This window comes from Haemaphysalis longicornis, unplaced genomic scaffold (genome assembly GCF_048455015.1).
Source record: "Haemaphysalis longicornis isolate Haplotype H1 unplaced genomic scaffold, Haemaphysalis longicornis Haplotype H1 scaffold_4, whole genome shotgun sequence".
Classification (NCBI taxonomy): domain Eukaryota; kingdom Metazoa; phylum Arthropoda; class Arachnida; order Ixodida; family Ixodidae; genus Haemaphysalis; species Haemaphysalis longicornis.
In genome coordinates, this window is record NW_027526361.1 from 43,822,840 (window position 1) to 43,845,291 (window position 22,452).

General features: G+C 49.6%; 1 protein-coding gene across 1 annotated transcript in view; it reads left to right on the forward strand.

Annotated features, from left to right (window-relative positions):
* Mub (poly(rC)-binding protein mub) overlaps positions 1-22,452 on the forward strand; it is a 189,645-nt gene that overhangs the window by 34,414 nt on the left and 132,779 nt on the right. The gene's annotated exons all lie outside the window — the stretch shown is intronic.

Here is a 22,452-nt window from a genome sequence, read left to right on the forward strand (position 1 = left end):
CTTGTAAGAAGGCGTTAAGGTACTTCTTTGGGTTGCAAACAATTTTTTTCCCTTCCTCCGGCTTTTGGGAGAAGTAAATTGAATGTCTCGCGCCTCTTTCTTGGAGTAACCTTTTTTTTTTTCCCCTTCTTGTTTTTAGGTTAGTTGGCGTTAGTTGGCGGCTTCCTTGGGTGTCGAAAGCTTCTGGCGTGTCACTGTCAAGGAGCTAAGTCTTGATATCTCTAGTGATCAACTCAGCAAGCGTAGTGCTTGTTCGTGTATGGGAGTGAGGGTGTGGGCTTCGGAGTCTGCCTGGATCTCTAAAAAAATATGCGGGAAAAACAGTACCTTATAATAACCTTCCAGGCGCTTTTGCTACTTGCGGTTTGTAGTAAGTGGTAATCTGATGCACCAAGAACAACTGGCTATGCAAGCAAATTTTCCTACACAGGTGTGAAAGATAAAACTAAGTTATTTTTATGCGGTTTGTCGGCACGATTTGAGCAATTTTTAATGCGAAGCTTTCAGCCTGTCACTGATGTCGTCTGTAGTCCACCCAAAACGCACTGCAGGAAAGCCAACTTTCTCTGGCGATGATTATGATCGTGGGTGAAGTGGAGAAAAATTAAAACGCTTCCCGTGATCAGAATCGAACCTGGTCCCCTCGCGTTGTGAAACCGACGCGTCTATCCGATTGTGCCATTCGGACACGCTCGCAGCAATTTGAATTCGGCGCCGTGCAAAGCTTGGCTCCGTGTAAAGCTTATACTTGGCGTCCTAGTGCTTTCCACCTTATCGTCATCTATGAACAAGAGAATGGCAACAACCCTGTAATTTTCTTGCGCGCAACTAGATGATGCGTGAGCGCGAGCTTATCCGAACGCGCGAGCTTATCCGGAGGGTCCATGCGCAGCGGCTGTTAGACTATTGGATGCAAAAAGCCAGTGAAACCGTGGCTATGTTTGCGAAAGGTAAACCGTGTCTGCCCAGGACAGGAGACCGCGAAATGCCGAAAAAGTTGCGCCGCGTCAAGGAGCTCAACGCGTATTGGTCTGCAACGTGTTGGTGAACGCGTACCTGTTATAGGAGTCGGTGTATTCGTGAGTTGCTCTTTTGAGACATCTTGGATTCGTTTTATCCTCTGTTGGTATTCGCCGTTCTCAACCTTCGAGGAATATTTTAGGATCACAAGCGCCGAGAAATGACCTGGGCTTTAAGGATTGCTGCAGTGAAGGTTTACGTATTAGTTTAGATCACCTAACGTGAGCGCACGGCTGTTTTCGCTTTTCGTCTCTAAAAAAATAAGAAAAAGAACAGCCCCCTTGTCCGGAGTCGAACCCGTGTCCTCGTGTTTAGCAGCACAAGCCGTTGTCAAAGTTCATCGCAAAAAGCTGTGGATATCAAATATTATTTCCGTGTAATATATAGAGTTACAGTCTCACTAAAGCTTTGCGCTTGACAACCCCGTACTCTCGCTTTTTTTAGCCACCGTATCTATTTTGCGCTGCTCGACTTTAATCTTGCCGCAAAGAGTCTACCAGCCACTGCGTCGCGTCTTTTCTTCTTCGCGGTCGTAGAATGACTGGGCGGCTGTCTCGATGCGGGGAAGCTTTCATCCGGCGGACGACGTGCGCGCAGGAGACGACGCCACGGTGCGCCGTTATGCAGTTCGAGCACCGCACGGTCACTGGCGGCTGGGCGCGCTATAAATTTCTTCTTAAGGACTGCTTCTTCCGCCGGGGCTCCACGGGTTTTCGTGCTCTCAACCCGCGCTTCCGAGGCCACCTCCCAAAACAAACGAGTTTTCTTTCTTCCGTTCCTTTTTCTTTCTTTCAATCTTTTCTTCTCTCCCCTTTTCTTTTTTTATGCTTGGCGCCCGTTTACCGACGACCACTCTGAAATAAAACGGATGTCGGCGAAGCGATGGGAGTGGGTTGATGGTCCAAAATGAACAGACTTGAGTTGGAAGTGAAATTACTGAAGTGTACGTGCCAAAAGAAGGGAAAGGGCTGCGCCGCACTCGCGAAGGCGTTCCCGTAGTGGGTGGCATTCCCAATCCTCGTGGTAGTAGTGAGATGGAGGGCGCGAGAAGAGGGAGAGGAGGCGAAGGAAGGGTTGGACGCGTGGCGTGAGAAAAGCAGGCCCGGAATGCACAGCGACGGCGGGGTGCTGGTGTAAAATATTGGCGCTGTCGCTTCCCTCCGAGCTCGTTCCTGCACCGTGCGCGAGCAAACTACATCGACTGGCTAAACACGACGGCACCGCCGGCGGGCGGCGGGTGCGCGTCTTTGAGAGCGCGCCCGCCAATGAGGGATGGCGCGAGGAAGGTGGGGGGCTGGGATGTTGGAGCAGCTGCTCTTACTTGCGCTCTCCTTTTTTTTATGCGTTCACCCTCCCGTTTTTGTTTTCTTCTCCTTCTCCACGTTCCTTTTATCTCTTTTTTTTGCTGGACTTTTTGCTTGTCTTTTTTTTTTTTCCTTTGGCGCCCCCCTTCCTAGCTAGTGCATACACGCATTCGTCGCGGAGATTCGCACTTCTCTTCAACTTGTCCTCCTTAACGTCTTTGGCGCGTTCCCGCTGCGTGCCGTTCTTTTCTTGCTTCCCTTTGATTGGCGCGTGCGTTTACTCGAGCCGGCGCTTTGCGTAAGCCGGCTGCAGGCAGCGCGGTTGCGCCCAGATGTGTGGACACTGTTCCTATTTTATTGCTTCGCCTCCTCCTCCTGCGTCGATTTATTTGTTCCTTCTTTTTCGGCACCATATTGCTGCCGTTCTTCTATTTCTTCGCTTTGCTGCGGCACTGCTGTGTGCGATAAGACAGACAGTTGTAAAGGAAGGAGTAATTCAAGGCCGGTGGCCTTCGCGCTGCCTTATGCGCACTTTTGTTATTACTTGTGATGTGTTTAACACAGCTCGTAATGAGTGACGTGTGGCGGCAATCTAAGAAGACTCGAAAAAGGCTCAGTTCTTTGGGGAAGAAATACTATGTCTTCAAAATATTTTGCATTGCGGGAGACGGTGAGCTTAAAAGTGGAAAATACTGTATACAAGCTGGCTGCTGCGTTTGTGCGAAAAGCGTTGTCTTGCAAATTCCGGGTTTTGTTGGCTAGCCTTAAGTGAAAAATTTTGCGATCAACTAACCCTGAAAGGTATTACTTACGCCGAAGCATCCGTGTTTTTTCTTGGAACTGCGAAACAAAAGTTACCGCCGTGCTAGGGACTGAGGCTTCTTCCGTATTTATTTTGGTGCGCGCGTGTGTGGCAGAGGTTTTTGTATACCGAAAATTTTGACCTATTTTACCTAATATCCCGCGCTTAAACGAATATAATGCCTAGGGGCCGGGGGGGTCGGTTTGCTACTATTCTTGTGTGTTTGTGTGTCTGCGTGTGTGGAGAAGGAGGTCGTTCATCTTGCAATGCTAACCACGGCTGTGAAATCCTATAGCGTGATACAAATAATACCCCTGTCACACGGGCACTTTCGATCCGGATTGAAGCTAAGCGCGATTTAGCGACCTCGGCGCACCGCCACTGCTACACGGCACGTTTCAATCCCGATTGAGAAGTTTCACCGGTTGCACTATCACACGCAGGCCAGATTGCGCCAAAATGTACTTCGCGGCTGGCGTCTGGTAACTTTGCGCGGTCGTAGGTATATGTAACTATATGAATGTTACCTCACGCCTATTTGGGTCAAGTTATTTGATACAATTTGTGGCGTTAGTTGAAGTTGTCACCTTCTGTGCCACTACAAATTGTAGCGTGGTATTGTTGCTGCACCGGGACTGCTTGTTATATGCGTTGGGGTCGAGTTATCCTGGAATATTCACTTCAACCGGCTACGCGTCGAGCATCAATTTCATTTTGAGGTGTAGTAACGATTTTTTTTTTCGCGTTAGCCATTTTTGCTTTGGTCCATTAATATCTTTGCTTTCTAAACGCTCATCCAAATTAAGGAGCGTTTTCTTTTATTTATTTCTGAGTTTTGATCGTCTGCTGCCGGAATTTTGTCGACAGCAGAGGGCACATGCATGTATTCAGAGCGCCGCTTGGTTTGAAATATATTTTTCTCCGTGTTATTCATGGCGGTTCTCGATCACCCAGAGCCGTCTCATCTATCAACGAACCTCCCTAAGTGCGAAGCGTAGATGTCTTCCTTGATTTGTCGCCCTAAAATTGGCCGCGGACATGCCAGTCGCTGCAGCGTACAGTCAGCGTTCATGGAAACGCCCTTGCGGCCGTAAATAACACTAAGACTCGCTCTGTATCGTTCACCGGCGTCGGCCTCGTTTCACTTGGCAGGGCGTGTGCATTGTCTGGAAACCTTCATTAAGCCCCGGGCAAACTTTGTTTTCGCTGTTGGGTATGGGGGAAGTTAGCGCACTACCTCCGTCGCGCTCGCCGTGCGCGTTGGGCTTCCCTGCGGCCTTTTCTGGCGCGGCCCGCAACCCCTTCTTCTGCCCGTCATCGCGAGTTGGAAGGTGCTGGGGTAGGACGTGGAAGAAGAAAGGATCGGGCGCGGTGAGAGCGATGCGTGAAGCTGATGCGAGCTCTGGGGGGAGGCCGCGGCCCTTGCGGCTTTATTTAAATACCGGCCGCCTTTGTCTTGTGCGCCGTTGTTTATTTGTTGCGTACTATTTTTTGTTACTTGCGCTGTGTAAGCAGAAGTCGTCGTCTTTGCGGCGCATTTTTTAGATGCGACGCTGAGAGCATTTCTTGTCGGCGGCCCTGTCCTTCCTGCGTGTGTCCGTCGTCGTCGGCGTCCGCACTCTCCTCCGCTCACCCCCTCTCCTCTCCGATAGCGAGGGGCATTGGATTCGATTCGATTGGATTGGCTTGGATTGGATTTGGAATGGATTGGATTAAAGTGGATTGTGTTGGATTGTGTTGCGTCATAGCCGCGGCAGACGCACTGGCGCCGGCGCGTGCCCAGGTGAGAGCGAACACACTCTCTCAACATCTGCGGATGGGCGGCGCTGCGCGCGGTGCTGCGCATGTTCAGTACTCTCTCTCTCTCCGCGGTCTCCTCTCCTTCGGGCGCGCTGCGCATATAACCGGTGTGCCGCTCTCCGGCGGCCTTTCGGTCGACGGTTGCTCGCCGCTTGCGCTTGAACCCCCCTCAGCGTCGCATCACACCAGGGTTCCCGCGAGGGGAGGTGGGCTAATTTTTTTTTTTCTTTTCTTTTTTGTCGGCTCAAATAAAAACTGCTTTCCACCACCACCACCACTGTCGTCTGTTGTTAAAATTTAAAATTTTAACAGTTAAAAATTTAACTTGTTTCACTAATGTGAATGTGAGTCGTAGAGTTCGTGTACGTATATCGCCGCTTGGCTAATCCTGGTCATTTCTTTCTATTTTTGCTTTGTTTATTTATTTTCATGCCTCGAGGGCCTCCGTGCTGGGTGCCTTACATGACGGGTGGTGAAGTGGCAGGCTAGTACAAGAGACGAAGAGGGGGGTCTTGAAGCTTCATAACTATATATAAGACTGGTACGAGAATACATGATCGAAAAAAGAACGAAAACCAAGAATACACAGCAAAACATGCATTGCTTCGAGACCTAACGAGTTCTGAAAGTGCTTGTTATATGTATAGTAAATCACGCTGGTGTAATGTTACAGCTATCCGTACAATTAACATGCATAGCCGCCACTTCAGGCTCGACAGACGCGCGTTCAAATTGGTGTCGTTTACACTGTCGTTATACTCGACGAGTGCGACGCAGAGAGGCGATATCAACTCAAGCCAATTGACCCGCTCGTGCTGTGTAACTATTGGGAGAGTATAAAGGTGATGGAGGCAGTACGGCGCAAAAACACGAGGAGGAAAGGTCACGTAAAGTGGTACCAGGCTGTATATGCGCTAACCTTCTCTCCATATTGCAGTCCTCCATGCACCCTGTGCATCTACCTCACTCTCCGCTTGCACATACAGCTGCCACTCTTTCTAGGACGGTCCGTTGCCCAGGCGCTTTAGGTAGTCCCCAAGTAGCAGTCGCAGTGCTGGGTAGAGGGGCAGTAATGAGATGAGCAATGGCAGCGGACGGCGCACTTCCAGCGCTCTCTCCGTTCGCGTGGGCAGCCATTGCCTAGCAGCGCTATTTCTCCTTGCGCGCGGCGCTCTTTCTATCTGTGGCCGTGGCTAACAGGCTTCACTCACGCCGACGGACGCGATTTTAGTGTCGGGTACCCAGCGCTCTCGCGTTAAACTTGCCGTCGTTTCAAAAAAAAAAAAAAAAAACGGGGGGGGGGGGGGGGGTGAGGAGGCCGCGATTGTGAAGTAACCGTTTCGAACTTATTGCTTTAGGCATGTGCAGAACCTTCCGCAAATATATTATGTTTATTTTTCTACTTGTAGTGTTCCTGTTAAGTAAATCGCAACGAGGAGGGCGCGTAAATAATCCCGCGCAATGTAACAGCGCACTTTAACAAGAGTTCGTCATGACCAATGTTTGATTTATTCATTTCCTACTGTTATCGTGTTGATACCTAGTTAGAATAGAAATAATGTTACTCCATATTGATTGAAATGTTAACAAGGTAGTGTTTACGTTTTCTCTGCCGGAATGAAAAAAACTGACCTTAAACCATAAAGAATTTAGCCCTCACTCCTGATGGCAACATCATAAAGTTTTCTTTTATTGTATGTGTACTTATAGAGGCAGCACTTTTATCTTGGCCCTTTAGTGAAGTGGCTAACTTCTAAAGGAACAGGCGGCTCGTTTCTTTTTTTTTAACTGCTACATACTTTAGTTATTCTTGTCACTGCTTTTCCTCGCTCGAGTGCTGCCTATCCTCACCCCGAAGCGATGGTTGGCTTTAAATATGCTTGCCGCCTGATCTCCTGCATCTCCTCCGCCGTCAGGCAGTGTTCTTTTTTCACCCCTTCTGCTTCGCCGCCCGTGAACCTCGCATCTGCCAGATGCGCCGAAGCGCTCATTTAGATCGCTTCGCCAACAGATGGAAGCCGTCAGGAGCGAGACAATGTCACCGCACGATTTTGTCTCGGATGTCAGGTGCGCCGTCGTCTGGGCCGCTGCTGTCAGCAGAAAACGAGAGATTCCGCCTTCGCGTCTTCGTACGCCTCCACGCACATCAGACAAACAAAATCGCCTCCAAGGGGAACCTGCTTTTCTTAATCCACTGGCGGCAATAAAAACATTGGCTTTTCTCCCGGCCGGCCACCCGACACCCCGGCCAATTGGGCCGGCGTTTGGCCAAGCCTCCGTGCTCTGAAAGGCCGGCTTTTCTCTGCGCCTGCTTACCCAGCGCTTCCGCGTCTCCTGCTTTGCTGCGCTTCTTTCTCCTCCTCCTGGTTTGCACTCCTTCTTACACCGTTTTTTTTAACCACATACTTCTTCCTTGCCGCCATAGTCAGCGAATGTAAACATAAAAACACATCAGGATGGCTGGGCTGCCCCCCTCTAAGTGTGGCTGGTCTGTTTTTTTCTTTTTGTGTTACGCACGTTAACTTGAGTTTTGTGTTACTTGCGTCGCGTTAAGAACAGAAAGAAGGGCCAGTGCGCCGGTGGAGCAGCCTTGAGGCTTTTGAAAGCTCATTGGCAGACGCCAGACTTTCTCTAGACGGTCAAGCTCAACTTCCGGTGTATGTTATGGGTTGCTGCGAGAAGACAATAGCGTGTTCTTAGCATGCGACCGCCTCGACGATCGATACCCGCACTTCTCTTTTCAACAAGCGTGTCTGGATATTGTTAGTGGCAGCGCTCATCAGGCCGGAAACTCCTTTCTTTTCGGTGTGGTCTGCCTATTTCCCTGTAAATTGCAGATGTACTCTCGGTTTTACAAGTGCACCTGTATACGGTTCTTTTGTTCATTTTGTTATCATGTTTTCTTTTAAGCTAAGTCATTCTGTCGCGCTTCTTCGAATGCGTTATGATATGCTGTGAAGGTATGTTGAATGACTTCTGCCAGCTTCCGGAACGTCGTCGGAAAGTAGGGAATGAGAAATGTCTTTTGAAATCAAAAACATCGCGTGTATTTACTAGAATTCAGTGCAGTATGCAATGGGCCGACAGCGACATGTTTAGTTTTCTGGTGCCCGTTTTTTTTTTTTTTTTCTCTCCCTACTCAACGCGCCTGGTGTTAACTGTCCTCGAATAGAATAAAAAAAAATCCAGCGGCACGAGTTCAGTCAACCCAGTGCGTGTACGTGCAGTCAGATTGGACACTCAGATTGGACAGGGAGGCCTTAAAACCGAGTGCCACACCTCCGGACAAAGGTAGACTTGGCCCAGCTCTCTTCGAATCGTGTCGTCGGGGCTGTATTTTCAAACGGAGCGAATGTCAAGAACGCAATTTCCTCCGACATTTTGTCACCCATTAAATAACTCCCAAGTGGCCTGAGCTATTCCACATCCCTCCGCTACAGCGCGCAGAATAGTTATAGTCTAGCACCGCCTAAATATCACTCTGAATTCGCACTGATACAAACCTTGTACTTGCAGGCACGTTTGGGCGGCGCGCACTCAACCCGTACTCATGGGATGGTAGTGAACGGGGGTTAACTGTAGCTGTGGCAGTGTTCTGACGGTGAAATTTGATCGTTTGTGCACTTCGTTCATGTTGTTTGGTTGTTCGGTTGTGTCGGGCGTGTTAGTTTGACAAGATGCGCCCGGGAATTTACGCTCTGCAACTGGTGATTGTACTGCCTGTAGAGGGTGCTTTGCCTGCATAGCAAGGCGGCCGTGTTAGGAAGACTGTGCAAGATTCGGGAAGAATCGGTAGAGATTCGCCAATAACATATCTTCTGTCCCCAGCGATATGTTTGTGTGCGAAGCAGATAATGCTGGCCCCTTCCTCTCTCCCCCTTTTCTTGATGCGTACTTTTTAGTTATTTTTGGCCGGATTTTGGGCAGCCGTTTTCAACTGGCGTTGCACTGTAATAATTCCGAAACAAATCGTTATGTGTTCTGCAGTTCACACAATTGTATTACTGTGGCAGTATTCACATATATTTCTTTAATAGTGGCTGGCAGTGCCGTTTTAATTTTTATGCGTTTGTGATTTCAATTATAGGGTTTTTTAGCGTGGTGGTTTTTTTTTTCTCGATAACAACCGTAATTTGCGTTGTTATATACTTACAAAAAAAATCCAAAAATTTTGTCTGTGATGACTATGTCTGCGCCGTACTTGCCTCCTTTCCGACGACTAGTTCATTATGAAGTTTTGAAAACGTTTAGGATTTATCATTTGGTTAGAACATTCAATACATCTGCTCCTATAGGAACAGTGTGGTTCTTTAAAGCTGGGTTTAATTTTTTCGCTAATGTGCATTTTTCAAGCAGAGGATTCGCTAAAGTTACTCTATAACCTTGGGGGCGTTTCGTACTACTCATTGTTGTATTTAATGACAGCTTTAAGCAAACGGCATGAGGCCGTCGCTCGCGGAGGCCTTTCGATTGCCTTACAGGACGCGGAAAAGCTGCTGTAGGGCAATTTGTAGAGATAATTTTTTATAGCATATTGCAGCATGTTTGTGTGCTACGACAAACCGGTAGTGGTGTTAATTTTCATTACGCAAGATAACTCTAAAGCATGAGGTTCGTAACCTTAAACTCGTGAGTACGGTAACGTACTATATTCGGAAAGTTCGTAACTCTCAGTCGTGTAGTAAATACTTGACAAGATGAAGTAGTACAAAACACGAGCGCTCGTACGTTGTACGACTTCGTTTCGTCGAGTGTTCCCCACAGCGTATTCTGCGTGATTGAAAGGGTAGTAATTCCGTATTTCTGATGTTTCTCTGTTCCCTTACTACTGATACAGCGGCACGCCCTACTTTGGCGTCGGCCTGTGTCAGTATAACCTGGTCGACACTGCTCGCGGTCCTAAACGTTTGTTTGTTGCCCCGCGTATTGTGTACTTACTGAGTTTCGTTGCATATTGCGATACAGTCGATTATGGGGGCGTCAGGTTATCGCTGTATAATAGAGGAGACGTTACAGAAATATCATTCTGATGAAATTGATGGAGTCCCTAGGGAAGGGGGGAGGAGCGGGATATAACCTCCCATATAATCTTTGCACCTCCTGAGCGTTCTTCACGGAAGTAATGTTTTTCCCCTAGTCATGATGTTGATTTTTAAATAAAGCTCAAGGTCACCTTTTTCCGATTTTTAAATAGATCTCGCCTAATCTCCCTTTTAAATGTAAATTTTGTCCTAATAGTCCACGAGCAAATCTCAGACATCCCTTACACGACTACCTTCATTTCGCTAAATATTGTTGACGCCTCTTCTTTCCACAAATAACGCAAAATGAGTGATTACACCTGAATATAAGAATCTTTATTGCAGCATGTCGGGCTTTTTTCTATTAAGAGTGACTTAGCACGTCCTTATCGACGCCTGCTAAGAAGGCTGCAAATTCTCTTCATTCCCTCTTCACATCGACCTTTGGCCCTCCGCTTCAACTGGTTCCACCGCCACCGCTTCTGCTGATATCCCTGGAACGCCTCTTCTTCCTTAGCAGCGCCGTAATGCAGGCAAAGCACCCTTTACAGGCGGCGTATTTCAGGTTGCTGTAGTCTTGTAAAGCAGGTAATTCGTAGGAACCCATATCGGGGACTCCGAGAAGGGTTAACTTCGGAATATTTTACGCGTCTGATATTTGAAGTTTTGAATAACGCATCAGAGGAATGTTATTTGTTGTTTTTTGTTTTCCGTTAGAATAGATCGCGTGCAGCGTATGCATGTATCGTTCTACACACTTCAGTCGGAAGCTGGGGTCAAAAATTGATGTCCCATGAGCGTCCTATTATCGGACGCTTTTACGGGTTTGGCTGGGAAAGCTACGGTGGGAATAGTGCACTTTTCTACTACAGCGTATACACCCTTGTTCTGCCCCGCTTTCAAATATTTATTCAGATCGTTTCACATAGAAGCAGACGACCGCTATTTCCTACGTGCCTAAAAATCTACGCAGAATTGTTTTATTAGTAATATTGCTCGAAAATTTGCCAGTATTTTTTTTATGTATTTTATTCCGAAAGTAAACTGTTTGCAAACTTCTTTCCACACGTTTGTTGCCAATTGAACAGGGGCTATACGATAACTTGGTGTTTTTCACTTGAGGCCATGTCCTACGCATATTTTCGTAAACGCCACCCGTATGTGATGAGTGTTCACTCTTTTCTCGGGTTTGCGCATGGCTGCGAACAGATACAAGAGTCGTGCCCTTTTTCGGTGCGTCAACCTTTCCTTTAGAGGTTGACGCTTGTGCAGCGTAATAGGTAGTAAGTTTTTTTTTTTTTGTATATTTTGGCACAACAGCTACAAAATTCGAAAGGTATGGGGCCAACAATGATTGAGTTAATCCCGAACACATAAGACTCGTGCATGCGCGGCTGAATGTCTTAGGCAGTTGAATACGTGAGGGCAGCTAAAAAAATGTGAGAAAAATGCTACGACATCAACGTTTCCCCTGCTCTAAATAGAAGTTTATGCTCTCTCTCGAATTTCTGTTAATTTTCAGAATAGTCAGGATCGGTAACTTGGACTTCTATGAGTAGTGCTTCTTTTGCCTTTTTTTATTTGTCTGACAAGCTCCACGTTTTTGTCATTTTGCTAAAGCAGTCACAGAATTAAATGCTCTTCGGGCACTTGCGGAGAGACTGCGTTAAATGCCGTGCGTTCCGCAGAGCCGGCGGAGCTGAAGATATTTCTTCGCTCTGGTCGTCACCGTGAAAGCCTCGCATGTCGTAACGGCAACTGCAGTGTTTCATCTGTGCAGTCAAGTCACAGTTTTTTTGCCGCTTCATTATAAGCTTCCCAATTGGTTCACAAGTCGGGTCACGGTCCGCATGCTTCATAGTCGAAAGGAGCAGCTGTTGGCCATTCCTGTCTAACCTATGGGAGGGCTGTGCTTAGACGCACATGCTGGCCAACAATGCTGGCCACAAGGTCGCGCCGGCCTTGGGCTAGAGGGATGCTGAAACGAGCAGCGCCGCCTGTCGGGTTTAATTGTAGTGCGGCGAGAGCAGTGTTGCAAGCGAGGGCTGCCATGAAATTTGCGAGGAGGACCCGCAGGCCCTGCATTTTCCCTTAAAACGGGAGCACAGTTGGGGCGGAGGAGGGTCAACACGTACGTGTCCGTAACCGTTAGCACTGCTGCATCGCCAGCTGCCGATCGCCGAAGAAAGAGACGGGAGAAGGGGGACCGGGCGTGCGTTTAAGAATAGCTTCGATGTAAGAGGGCCCCCGCCCAGCCGCCATGTGGCTTGGTGCATCGCAGTTTAAATTAACCGGGCCGCGCATGAGTCGGCGCTTCTCCGGCCTGGCGAATCCGCGGAGCGACGGGATAAAAAAGCAGATGCGAGGGGACGAAATAACGCGCGGGTCTGGGCGTCAAAAAGAACTTGACACACGCCTGGAGACGTGCCCGATGCGACGGCTTCGCGCCGCGGAGGAGCCTGTCTTTTCCGCCACTCTGGCGTCAATGTCGTCGTGCATAATGATGTTGCGTGCGGCGTGCCTCTCCCCTCGTCCTCCCCACGCGGCTTGCTGGTTGTGTGAGGGGCGCCCATTTTCCGCATCGCTTTCTTCGCCTGTCTCTCCCGTATCCGCGCGGGTGGTGGTGGTGGGAGGCGAAGCTCACGTGTCTTGGTTGCTTCACGCGCCACGGCACCATGGGACGCGTTCCACGTCCCGCGCTTCGGTGCGCAAGCCATCTCCCACCGTGCGCGAGCTCATGCCTCTCGCGCCTCTCTCTACTCCGTGTCCCAAAATTGAATTTGGCCTAAAAATTGAATTTCATATTCCGTTCTGCGATGCTTAGCAGCCAACTTCGGTTGAATGGCAACATATCCACGTCATCCATGAGTGCAAAATGGTAATACGTTAGGCCTGCCGATTCTCGTTTACCTGCCTACTGTTTCTCCTCATCTCTGGTCCTCGCGGTTTTTGTTCTCTAAAATGAAAGGTTTCAAATTCACTGCGTGGTTGAAACACAGCGTGGCCGCATGTTATGCACAGCGTTAACGAATGTTTGGATCGAATATACCAAGGCTTAGCTATACCGTTCACAGCAAACACTGGAGTGTGGCTCAGCCATCCCACGCACGTACCGACAGTTGTTTAGCGTGTTTTCAAACGAGCAGAAAAACCGCGTCGGCGGCAGCGTCGCCTGTCAGGTCTCCCGACCGCCTTAAACATGTCCATGTCGTCCTTGTTATCCGCAATATTTTCCTCGTGGAGTCGCCATGTTGTTTGGGCATGAGCATATTTAGTGTGCGGGACTGTGTCACCTTCAGTGGCGCGTGTGGGGCGTTGTCGCATGCATATCAGTGACTCTTCCCGACTAAACTGCAGCTCCAAGTGCTGGTAGCGCCCTCCCATGTCGTCTGTTGACGTCTGTGTACCCTTCTTTTTTCTGCGGTCATTGTTTTTAGTTTTTGTCAAACCAACTGGACAACCAACTGGCGCATCATGGTCTTGCTACTTAAACCCGGCGCAGGCCCTGCGTACTTAACGCCCGAAAACGCTTTCGTGACACCTTTTTTTCTCGCACCCCCCTTTCACACGCAGCGAACGCATCAACTCGTGCTGCATGACGTCATCGCGCCTTGAGTTATTTTCATGTTAACCATTGTTTCATCCCGTGCCATCGTATAACGGATCTAGTCAGCGGCCGCAAGCGACGCTGAATGGCTCACGTCATTCTATAAGGGCGCGCTGCTGCAGCTCGATGTCCTGCGACCGGCCCCCTCGCTCTGTGTCTGCGCGTGGCGTTGTTCTGCCCTGCAACAAGATTACCACGCTAAAGCGCTGGCCAGAAAGACGAAAAGAAAAGGTAATGGCATCATCGTTGGAGCGCCTTTTTTGTTTTATGTAAGCGCGCGCTGCGGCCGTGGCTTGGGCACGCCGAGCACGTTTGCGTCAGAGCCCCTGTTTCCCGTTGCAAGCGCGCGATACGGTGCGGTGAGGGCGGGGAGCGCTTCTGCTGCCGGTGCAACTTGCTTACCGTTCTCGCGCGTGGCTCTCTAATTTTGCAGCCAGCTCAGGTGCAGCGGGCCCGCGCATTCAGCTCCGCCGGCAGAGTCGGTTTCTTCCATCGTCGCTGCTGAGTTGTGCGTGGGGAGGCGATTGTGTTACCTGCGCTGAGACTCGCAGTTCGCCGAAAAGTCCGGCCTCGCGCCGAGCACTTTCGTGGGTTGCGTCAGTTAAGCGGGAACTTCCGTGGTTAAGCACCGCTGGGAATAACGTTTCTCGGGTGGCCGTACTGTTGACGTCACGAAAGTTTGCTTAGTAGCTCTCGCCGACGTCTGTCGGAATGTCCTATGTGCGCACGTCTGGAGGGTTGCCTGGATGACCCCTGGCGTAGCCTTACTTTTAGTTCTGGATGCATCAGCATTGCCGTTCTTTCTTGCTTCTTAAGCGTTATAGTCTCAGATCCAAGTTTAAATGACCAGAGCCGTTACCGTTCTTCACATTTAGCTCCAGGTTCATCATCATTGAACGGAGAATTTGTAGGAAGAGCAAGAGAAAGAAGCTTTCGTCCTGCAGTGGACATGGACTGGCTGATGAATGAAGAGAGAGGTAGAAAGAACGAAAGAAAGAAAGCAACCGAGAGAGAGAATGAATGAGTGGATGAATGAACGCGTCAGGGTTGTTGTTCGTTATTGCGCCTTAAACTACCGCTTTGTAGCCCCCTTTTAATTGCGAAACCATTAGCGTTTCCTGGGAAGCGTGATCGAGGAAATTGTGCTCTTTCATTATGTCTCCTGAACGACTCTCGCAAAACGGAATATATGCTTATAGAAGATAACATGAACCGGTATCTAGATACGCACATTGTTTGTGCTTCTCTGACGCACATAGCCTGTGTGTCTCTTAGCCTGACGTCGTATCAGAAACCTGAGAAAAGACACGTTCCTCTGCTTGGATCTAACAGCGGCCGCCATTGTCGTTGTCGCGTTCGCAGACGCGTGTATTGAACCGTTGCCGGGCGCAGTGGCACGTTTTGCAGCGACAGCGTCTAAGCGGGGGTTCCTGTGTGACCCTGACGCCGCAACAAACGACAAAAATACAAATGGGAAAATGATCGATAACGCAATACGTGAAGGCAGGGCAGCTTCTCAAGCGCCTTGCTGGTGCACAGCCTTTCTGGAGCGCGCTCTAGATCGGCCATGGCTGGTGACACGTGCTATGCTTGTAACAACTGATGCAGCCACCCGATCTCACGGTTGGTGAGGGCGATGGAAAGGGAGCGTCTCCTTCTTGCCCCGGCGTAGTGGCGAATGCTTCAGACATCTTGCTGATTTCTTTTGCAGCCTTATTTCCCGCTGTAGGGGCGCTAAATAAATTCTTGTTTTCGGTCGGCGCGTTTCACTCTTGCAATTTCTCCAAACGGCCGCAGCCGCCGCTGCCGATTTTCATCAGGTTTCGTCATCGCCGTTGAATTTTTCGAAGCTCGCTATTGACACACCGGTTCCTTTCCATGCTCCTCTTGTTGCGGCTGCGCGTTGCTACCCGTGCTCCCGCATCCTGTGGGCCAGCTCTCTGCGCCTTGGGGAAGAGGGGAAATTCGAAGGGGAGCGGCATTTTTGCCGCCTCATTTGTTTTCAACCGCGCCGTCCAGCGACTTATTCAACTCGGCTGGCTTTGGAAACTGCCGCAAGAGGATCGGCTGTGCCCATATTTTTCTGGACGCGTGAGATCGCCGTGGCAGAGATGAACTTTGCGCCAAATAGCCCGGAAAGGTTGTTTACCAATTCATGGGCCGCGTGGCCGATGATGCCGTTAGCCAGGGCAAACGGCGGATCGCGCAATGCTCCCGCACGTGAATCCCTTTTCGGCCGTTCTGCAGGCATCCGGCGTGTATACAGCAGGGTGCGGGCATCCCTCGCTCTCCACAGCGCCGGTCGCCGTCCTGTCCCGACGCTACAGGCTCGGTTTCGATTGACTGCTCGCTCGCTGCCTGCTGCCAGGAGCCTCTTCAAACTTCCCGGCCAGGAGCGCGCGATGGGATGCAGCAAATCATCGGCCGTTACTGGGAGATCCCCCTTCACTTTCGCGTAATGTGCGGCAGACTTCGCACCGTCCGCGTCTCGATCGCTTCAGTGCTGGAAAGCAATTGGGGAGGGAAGGCGACGGAAGGGTCTGCTAGGATGAGTTGAAATATTCCGCATCTCCTATTAAATTGACCATTCCTGCGGCGGTTATATTTGGGGTTGTTTGCTACCCGGGCTGATCTTCTATTGCTGTGTTATTTTGGGAGAAACTATGCCGTTTTTTTTTTGCTATGTGTGTGTGTGCGTGTTTGTTTGTTTTACTTTTTAACACGTGCCCTAATGTCTAGCTGGCGCATGCGAGAGCGCAATAACGTCAGGCCGCTCCTTCATGGCTCGCGTGAGCGGCGCGTTTTTCTCTACTAGGCCTGAGAGGCGATCCCTGAAACTACGCTCGTGCTCGTGTCGGGCTATGTTTCCCTGTCCGCCCTCTAGTTTTCGCGTTGTATTTCTAACTGTTCTAAGTACGAAAATAAGGCTGTCACGCAGCGCGTTTTTCTCATTTCTTCCCCTCAACTTGGGAAATGTATTTTGAGGGAAATTTGACCACTGTATTGGTTCTCGGCTTATTATTTATCGGGCTAGCGGTGATTTTTCTCTCTACTCCGCTACCGGCATTTCTTCACCCTACCTGGCTATATTTAAACCTTTAAAATGTTTGTTTTTCTGACAAAAAATATTAAAATCGTGGGAAAAAACACCTGCTTCAGCTTGCCTATGGCAGACTCCCTGTACCACGCGGTAGGGGAGTGCCAGGAAACCCCATCTCCTACCCCCAATCTTCGCACAACCTACGACCAGTGGGCGGGCCGGCTGACCAGCGCGGACCAAGGATTCCCGGACTTTAGGAGGCCACCCATTAGGTTGGCTACCAACACCACCAGGGCATGAATCTCGTTATAATAAATGTTTATCCACTGACACTTAATGGTGTTCAGATCGGAATGGACGCTGCATTTTAGTTCACGTAACTACATGTCCCATAACAAGGGAGTGATAGGCTTTAGAGGGTTATTTGTTTTCACTCTTTCGATTGAATGGGCAAACTCCTCGAGAATAGTCGCGACAAGATAAATGACTCTATGTGCGCGCTTTACATAACAATATAAACATGAAAATACACTGGTGTTATACATACCTGTAAAGTGCTTCACAGCCCTTAATCAATATGGAGCAGTTTCGTAAGGCCGGGTTCAGAGTGTTGCCGCAACGGTTGTAATAACTTTAACGAATGACGTCATTTCACCTCTCAGCCAACCGAACGGCGTGACACGCCGTTTTTTTTTTTTTTTTTTTTTTTTTTTACGCCCATAGATCACGATATGGCTTTTGCGTCGGTAGTCTGAGCATAGCCTAAGGCAAACCTAACAATAATTGCGGTAATCTCTTTTAACGTGCGGCGAAAAAGAAAATGCCGTTCATTTTGCAGATGAGCTCGAAACATCAGCACACCACAGAGTGTAAAGCGCGCGAGCTTGCCTAAAATTTACGGTGTGAGTGCTCCTTACCCATTTATCTACCATGCCGGTCCAGATAAGCACCACAAACGGGACGCACCAGTTAACTTTCGCTTGTGCCATCCGCGGAAGCTCATAAGCTGGGACGTTTCGGTTTTATGCGCACCCGACGGTGCTGAGGTGGGCGCGCGGAGGCGCGATAAAGAGCGAGCCTGGAAGCTCTTGCAGCGCCAGCAAGACACACTGCGAAAACGTAACCGCGTTAGCTGCGGGCTAATTGCGTTACTCGATCCGGCGCGGCTCCGGATTAGCACTTAGAACCAACGCGACGGACGCAAATAAAGCCGTGCTTGCGCGCGTGTATGTGTGTGGGCTGGTTTGTTCGTCGTTTGCCTCGAGTGCTGTTGGGATAGCATGGACGGACAGCGGCGCCCAGATTATACGGCGCGGCCAGCTACGACCTTTCGCGCCTTTATTGGCCGCCGCCTAGCTAGCCAGTCCCGCTCTCTGCGCTGGGTGTAATCCCGCCCGCCGTGGGACCGTGGGCTGCTGCGAGAGTTCTGCTTGCTGTTCGTACTTCTCCTGCCCTTGGGCTAGCGGAGGTAGCGAAGCTTTAATCAGCGGGGTGGAGGACTCGTATTCCTCCGACTCAGAAAATGGAAACCCTAACTAAACCTTCGTTTCTTGCTGAGGCCGCTGATATGTGTGCGTTGAAATGCGAAAATAATTTTGTTGAAGGTGAATTGGTTTTTACTCCTATGCGTCCATTGGTTGTGGGCGCAAATCCTGCGCGTTGTGAGGGCGTTTTCGGGCATGACTTTGTTGTTTCATTCCTCGTTTGGCTATTTGAAGGTGTTTTTAGAATGTGGTTAACAATAGCAAAATGATGTGCGCGCGTACTCTCGGCGGCAAAATAACCCGGGACACGCGAGCGCTTGGCAAAACGCATCGCCGCGACATCGACTCTGCACTGCTGGTGTCGAGACATCAATGTGCGCGTGCGCGTCCCATCACGCTCGCTACCCCGTATTTTCCTTCGCTTGCGCGCGCGCGCGCGCGCGCGTGCGTGCGTGCGTGCGTGTGTGTGTGTGTGTGTGTACAGGGCACACATACAGGGCGGGCGTACAGGCACACATACAGGGCGGGCGGGCGGGCGGGCGGGCGCGCGCACGCACGCACGCACGCACGCACACGCACACGCACACGCACACGCACACACACACACACACACACACACACACACACACACACACACACACGGCGCGCGCGCTGACGAAGGCAAGTCTATTTACTGAAACGTTGGCAACAATCGTGGTCGCTACCTTGTTCGAAGTTTTCTTTTCTTGTGTATGTATGTATGTATGTATGTATGTATGTATGTATGTATGTATGTATGTATGTATGTATGTATGTATGTATGTATTAACACACGCGCACACACACCATCTGTAGTATATACGGACGTCGCTAAGCACCTCACGCAGGCTCTGCAGTCGCCGCTTTAAAATTATAAGACGACGAATTGAAGCTTAAGGCAGTGAAGAATGGCAGAATGGGCTTCTTGGGCGCGCGCAGATGCCTTAGGAGATTATACACTTCTGTAATAGCATTTGTAGTAGCACACCGTTCTGATTGCTTCCAAATGAGAACGAAGAGGATGATTTGTCTCCTTACTTCTTTCCGGCTTTAAACCGGAAGTTTCCGGCAGTACCGCGCCGCGCACCCGCGCGCACGTCTAGGTGTGCAATGAAGCCGAACTGCCCGTTTGAATTGGTCGTTGGATGAAAGGAACGATAAGTTTTTAAAAAATGGGCAAAAAAGAAAAGGAGCGGTGTTCTGTTCACTCGAGGCCGGAAAGAAGAAAACGACACGCATGAACAAAAGAATTTTTTATTGCGCTGAGTTACGGTTCGTTTCCCTCCTTTTAATCCGAACCCATTTATTAAATCTTTTTTAAATCGATTTAATAAAACTTTCCGTTTGAGACTTATGCTGCTATTACATCGTTGGTTCACTCTGGAGTTTCCTGTGTAATACATTTTTAAATTTTTGCCTGTCCTCTTAGTTTTCTTTCGTGGGGGACTTCCTGCGGTACCAACTGTTCATAGGCGCACTTTGGCGTTTTAAATTGTTTTCACCTTTTTCTCTGCGCCGGAAATTTTCTAAATTTTGCGAGTATTTATTTTTTGTAATCTTTCGGCAGCCCCTATTGTAGCAGCCACAAAGGGACATACCGGAAAGCCTTTTACGGGAACGAAACAGAAGTAACAAGGACGGAAAGGCAGAGAAAGTACAGTGACTGCGGGAAAACGCACTGGGTCATCAAATCAGGAAGGTAATCACGAAACCGTTCGGAAATGCGACGCACGCAGATATGAGGGATATAATCTGGAAATTCCTTTTTGTCTCCGCCCAGGAAAAGGTTGTATCCGTTCCTGCTGTCGGCACTGTTAAGAGCTTCGAGTCGTTTCTGCCTCCTCGCATCCCCATCCGGTGCCGCCTCGTCCTTTACTCCTCTGTGTGCCTTTTTTTTTCTTTTCAACTATCCTTTCCATCTTTTAGATGCGGGTACGTGTTCGTGTACTTTGAGACACTGGCTGAGGAATTCCGGAGCATTTCGGGCGGAAAAGATGGAACGAAAGCTGAATGGCATGGGCCCTTTTTCGTCGCCTGCTTTTAATCACACTCTCCCTTTTATTTGCATCTAAGAAGGGATATTCAGCTCCGAATATTCTTTTCCCTTGGGCACGGTTCATCGCAGATTCACCGCTCTTCCTCCTCCTATTTTATTGCCGTTTCCCCATTTCCATCTCTCCCGCATTTTGATTATTATATCGGCGATTTTTATTTGCGTTAAAAAGGGAAATGTCTCATTGCGGCTCCGCGTCTAGACGAATTTGGCGAGAATACCGGTGTGGTTTTAGGTTATAAAGCTAAATCTTGCATCATCGCCATGGGGTTCAACGTGTGGTGTTCCAAGGGTAGTCCGACATCTCATTGGCCACAGCTCCGGTCATGTGGCGGAGAGGTTGGCTTTGTCTAAGAGCTCCGAAAGAGAGCCGTCCTGTATGCCGCTTTGGAGGACATGAGAGAGCTTTTGCGTACCGTGTGTACCGTGTATTCAGTATGTACCGGGACCCGACTGGGCACGGCTAGGGTCGGCGTCCCGTTGGCGGAACTAAGCCACCCTATGCCGGAACGCACATGCCCAGTCGTGTTGCGGTACACATGGTATGCACGGAACGCACAGAACACACTGTGCATACGGTAAGCTAAATCGATTATATACCGGCAACGCACATTGGCTTCGTCGACGAGATATGTTGCGGCTAGTCCTCCAAAGTCTCAAGGAAATAAGCGTTTGTGGCTCTGATGGAACACCTTGCAAGGATGTAGATGGAGGAAGAAAAAAAAGAGCAAGACGGGAGACGCGTGACCCATTCGGGATATTTTTAAAAGGTGTGTAGCTCTTCAGTACTGTGTGTGAGTGTTGTGCATATTATTAAACATATCTGAATGTTTTCTTATCATGCTGTCGATATATGCATATATAATGTTTCGGTTATATCTCGCTACGTCACTACCTGTCCCTGTTCGCAACGCCGCAACAGGCTTGCTTAAAATACACGCGCAAATCTCGTACTTCTGTGTACAGATTGTTCTCGAACTATAAGGTCGTGCGAGCTTCCATGATTTCCGCTGTGAGCAACTTAACCCCATACGCGTCCCAAACGAGCAACGTCGTATGCGTTTGCTGCGTCAAGTCTTACCCCTCAATAAAGATAAAGAAGAGCGGGAAAGAAGGTGGTCAACTAATAACTCATTAGTCGGCGGTGATTACTTTCCTCCCCCATCGTCGTAGCCGGACTTCCGTCTGTGGTTGCGACCCGCAGCGTCTGCTTAGGGCAGCAGGCCAGCGGTGCGCGCGCCCCTGCAATCGGGAATTCCGGGAGCGGTGATTGAGGCCCGGAGAAGCGGGGGATCGTGCGGCAACCGAGCATTACTGCGAGGACTGGGAGGGAGGAAGGGAGCGGGTTTTGTGGCGAGAAACCGCGGAATCGGCTTGATGCCACCGGCGCGCCAATGCCGCCACATTTCTGCGCCCGCTGGCGAATGCCCCGCTGGCCTCCGCTGGGCATTCTTAATGCCCTGCCTTCGCCGAAAACGATTACGAGTCCGCCAGGTCTATTAAGGGCTGCGCCGGTCTCAATATTTGGACGACGGGGGGAACGTCTTACGCTGGCGTTCCGCGGCATGCATTAATCGCCGCGGGAGCCTTGATGGCGCTCTCATTTCGAGGCTGTTCTTTGTAACTTTGCTACTGCGAGACGGAAGTTTGCCATTCGCGCGGCGTTATTTTTATCGCGGAATATTGTCTATGCTTGGCTGCAACGGAGATTTGTCTGTGCGTGGTCGCGTACGCCGTATACGTCACGTCGTCTTATTTAGCATCGTCGTCGCCATTTGTCTCTTCTGAGCATGCGCACACGTGTGCGTGGACGGACCTTTAAAATTTTTCACAAGTACAAGCGATACTTATGGCCAAAACGCGCCCAAGCGTTTTACATTATGTGCTCGACCCGGTTCCTCGTAAAGGGAATTTTATATTATCGAATGTATCGTTTTTGTATTTTTTTTTTTTTTGAAATACAGGCTTTAGGAAGATGTAGTCACAGAAATAAAATTCCTTCTGGGAGACACGCAAGAAAGGGCGCCCTTTTGTTTTTCTAGTACCGGGATGCATTACTTGGCCACTACTTCAGGTGGCGTTTCGGAGGCGTTGTTATGCGCGTCTCCTCCCCTCATTATTACAGCGATTGGGATCCCTGTTGTCGTGCGCCATTGCCCGTACCGCGAAACAGTCTTCTGCACGAGGTGCATGATTCCAGTCCCGCGTTGGCATTAAGCATTCCGATTCTTGGGCCCCGCTTCTACATTTACAACGCGGCGATTCATGCTTTTTACAGCCCGGATATTTCACTCGGTGGCAAG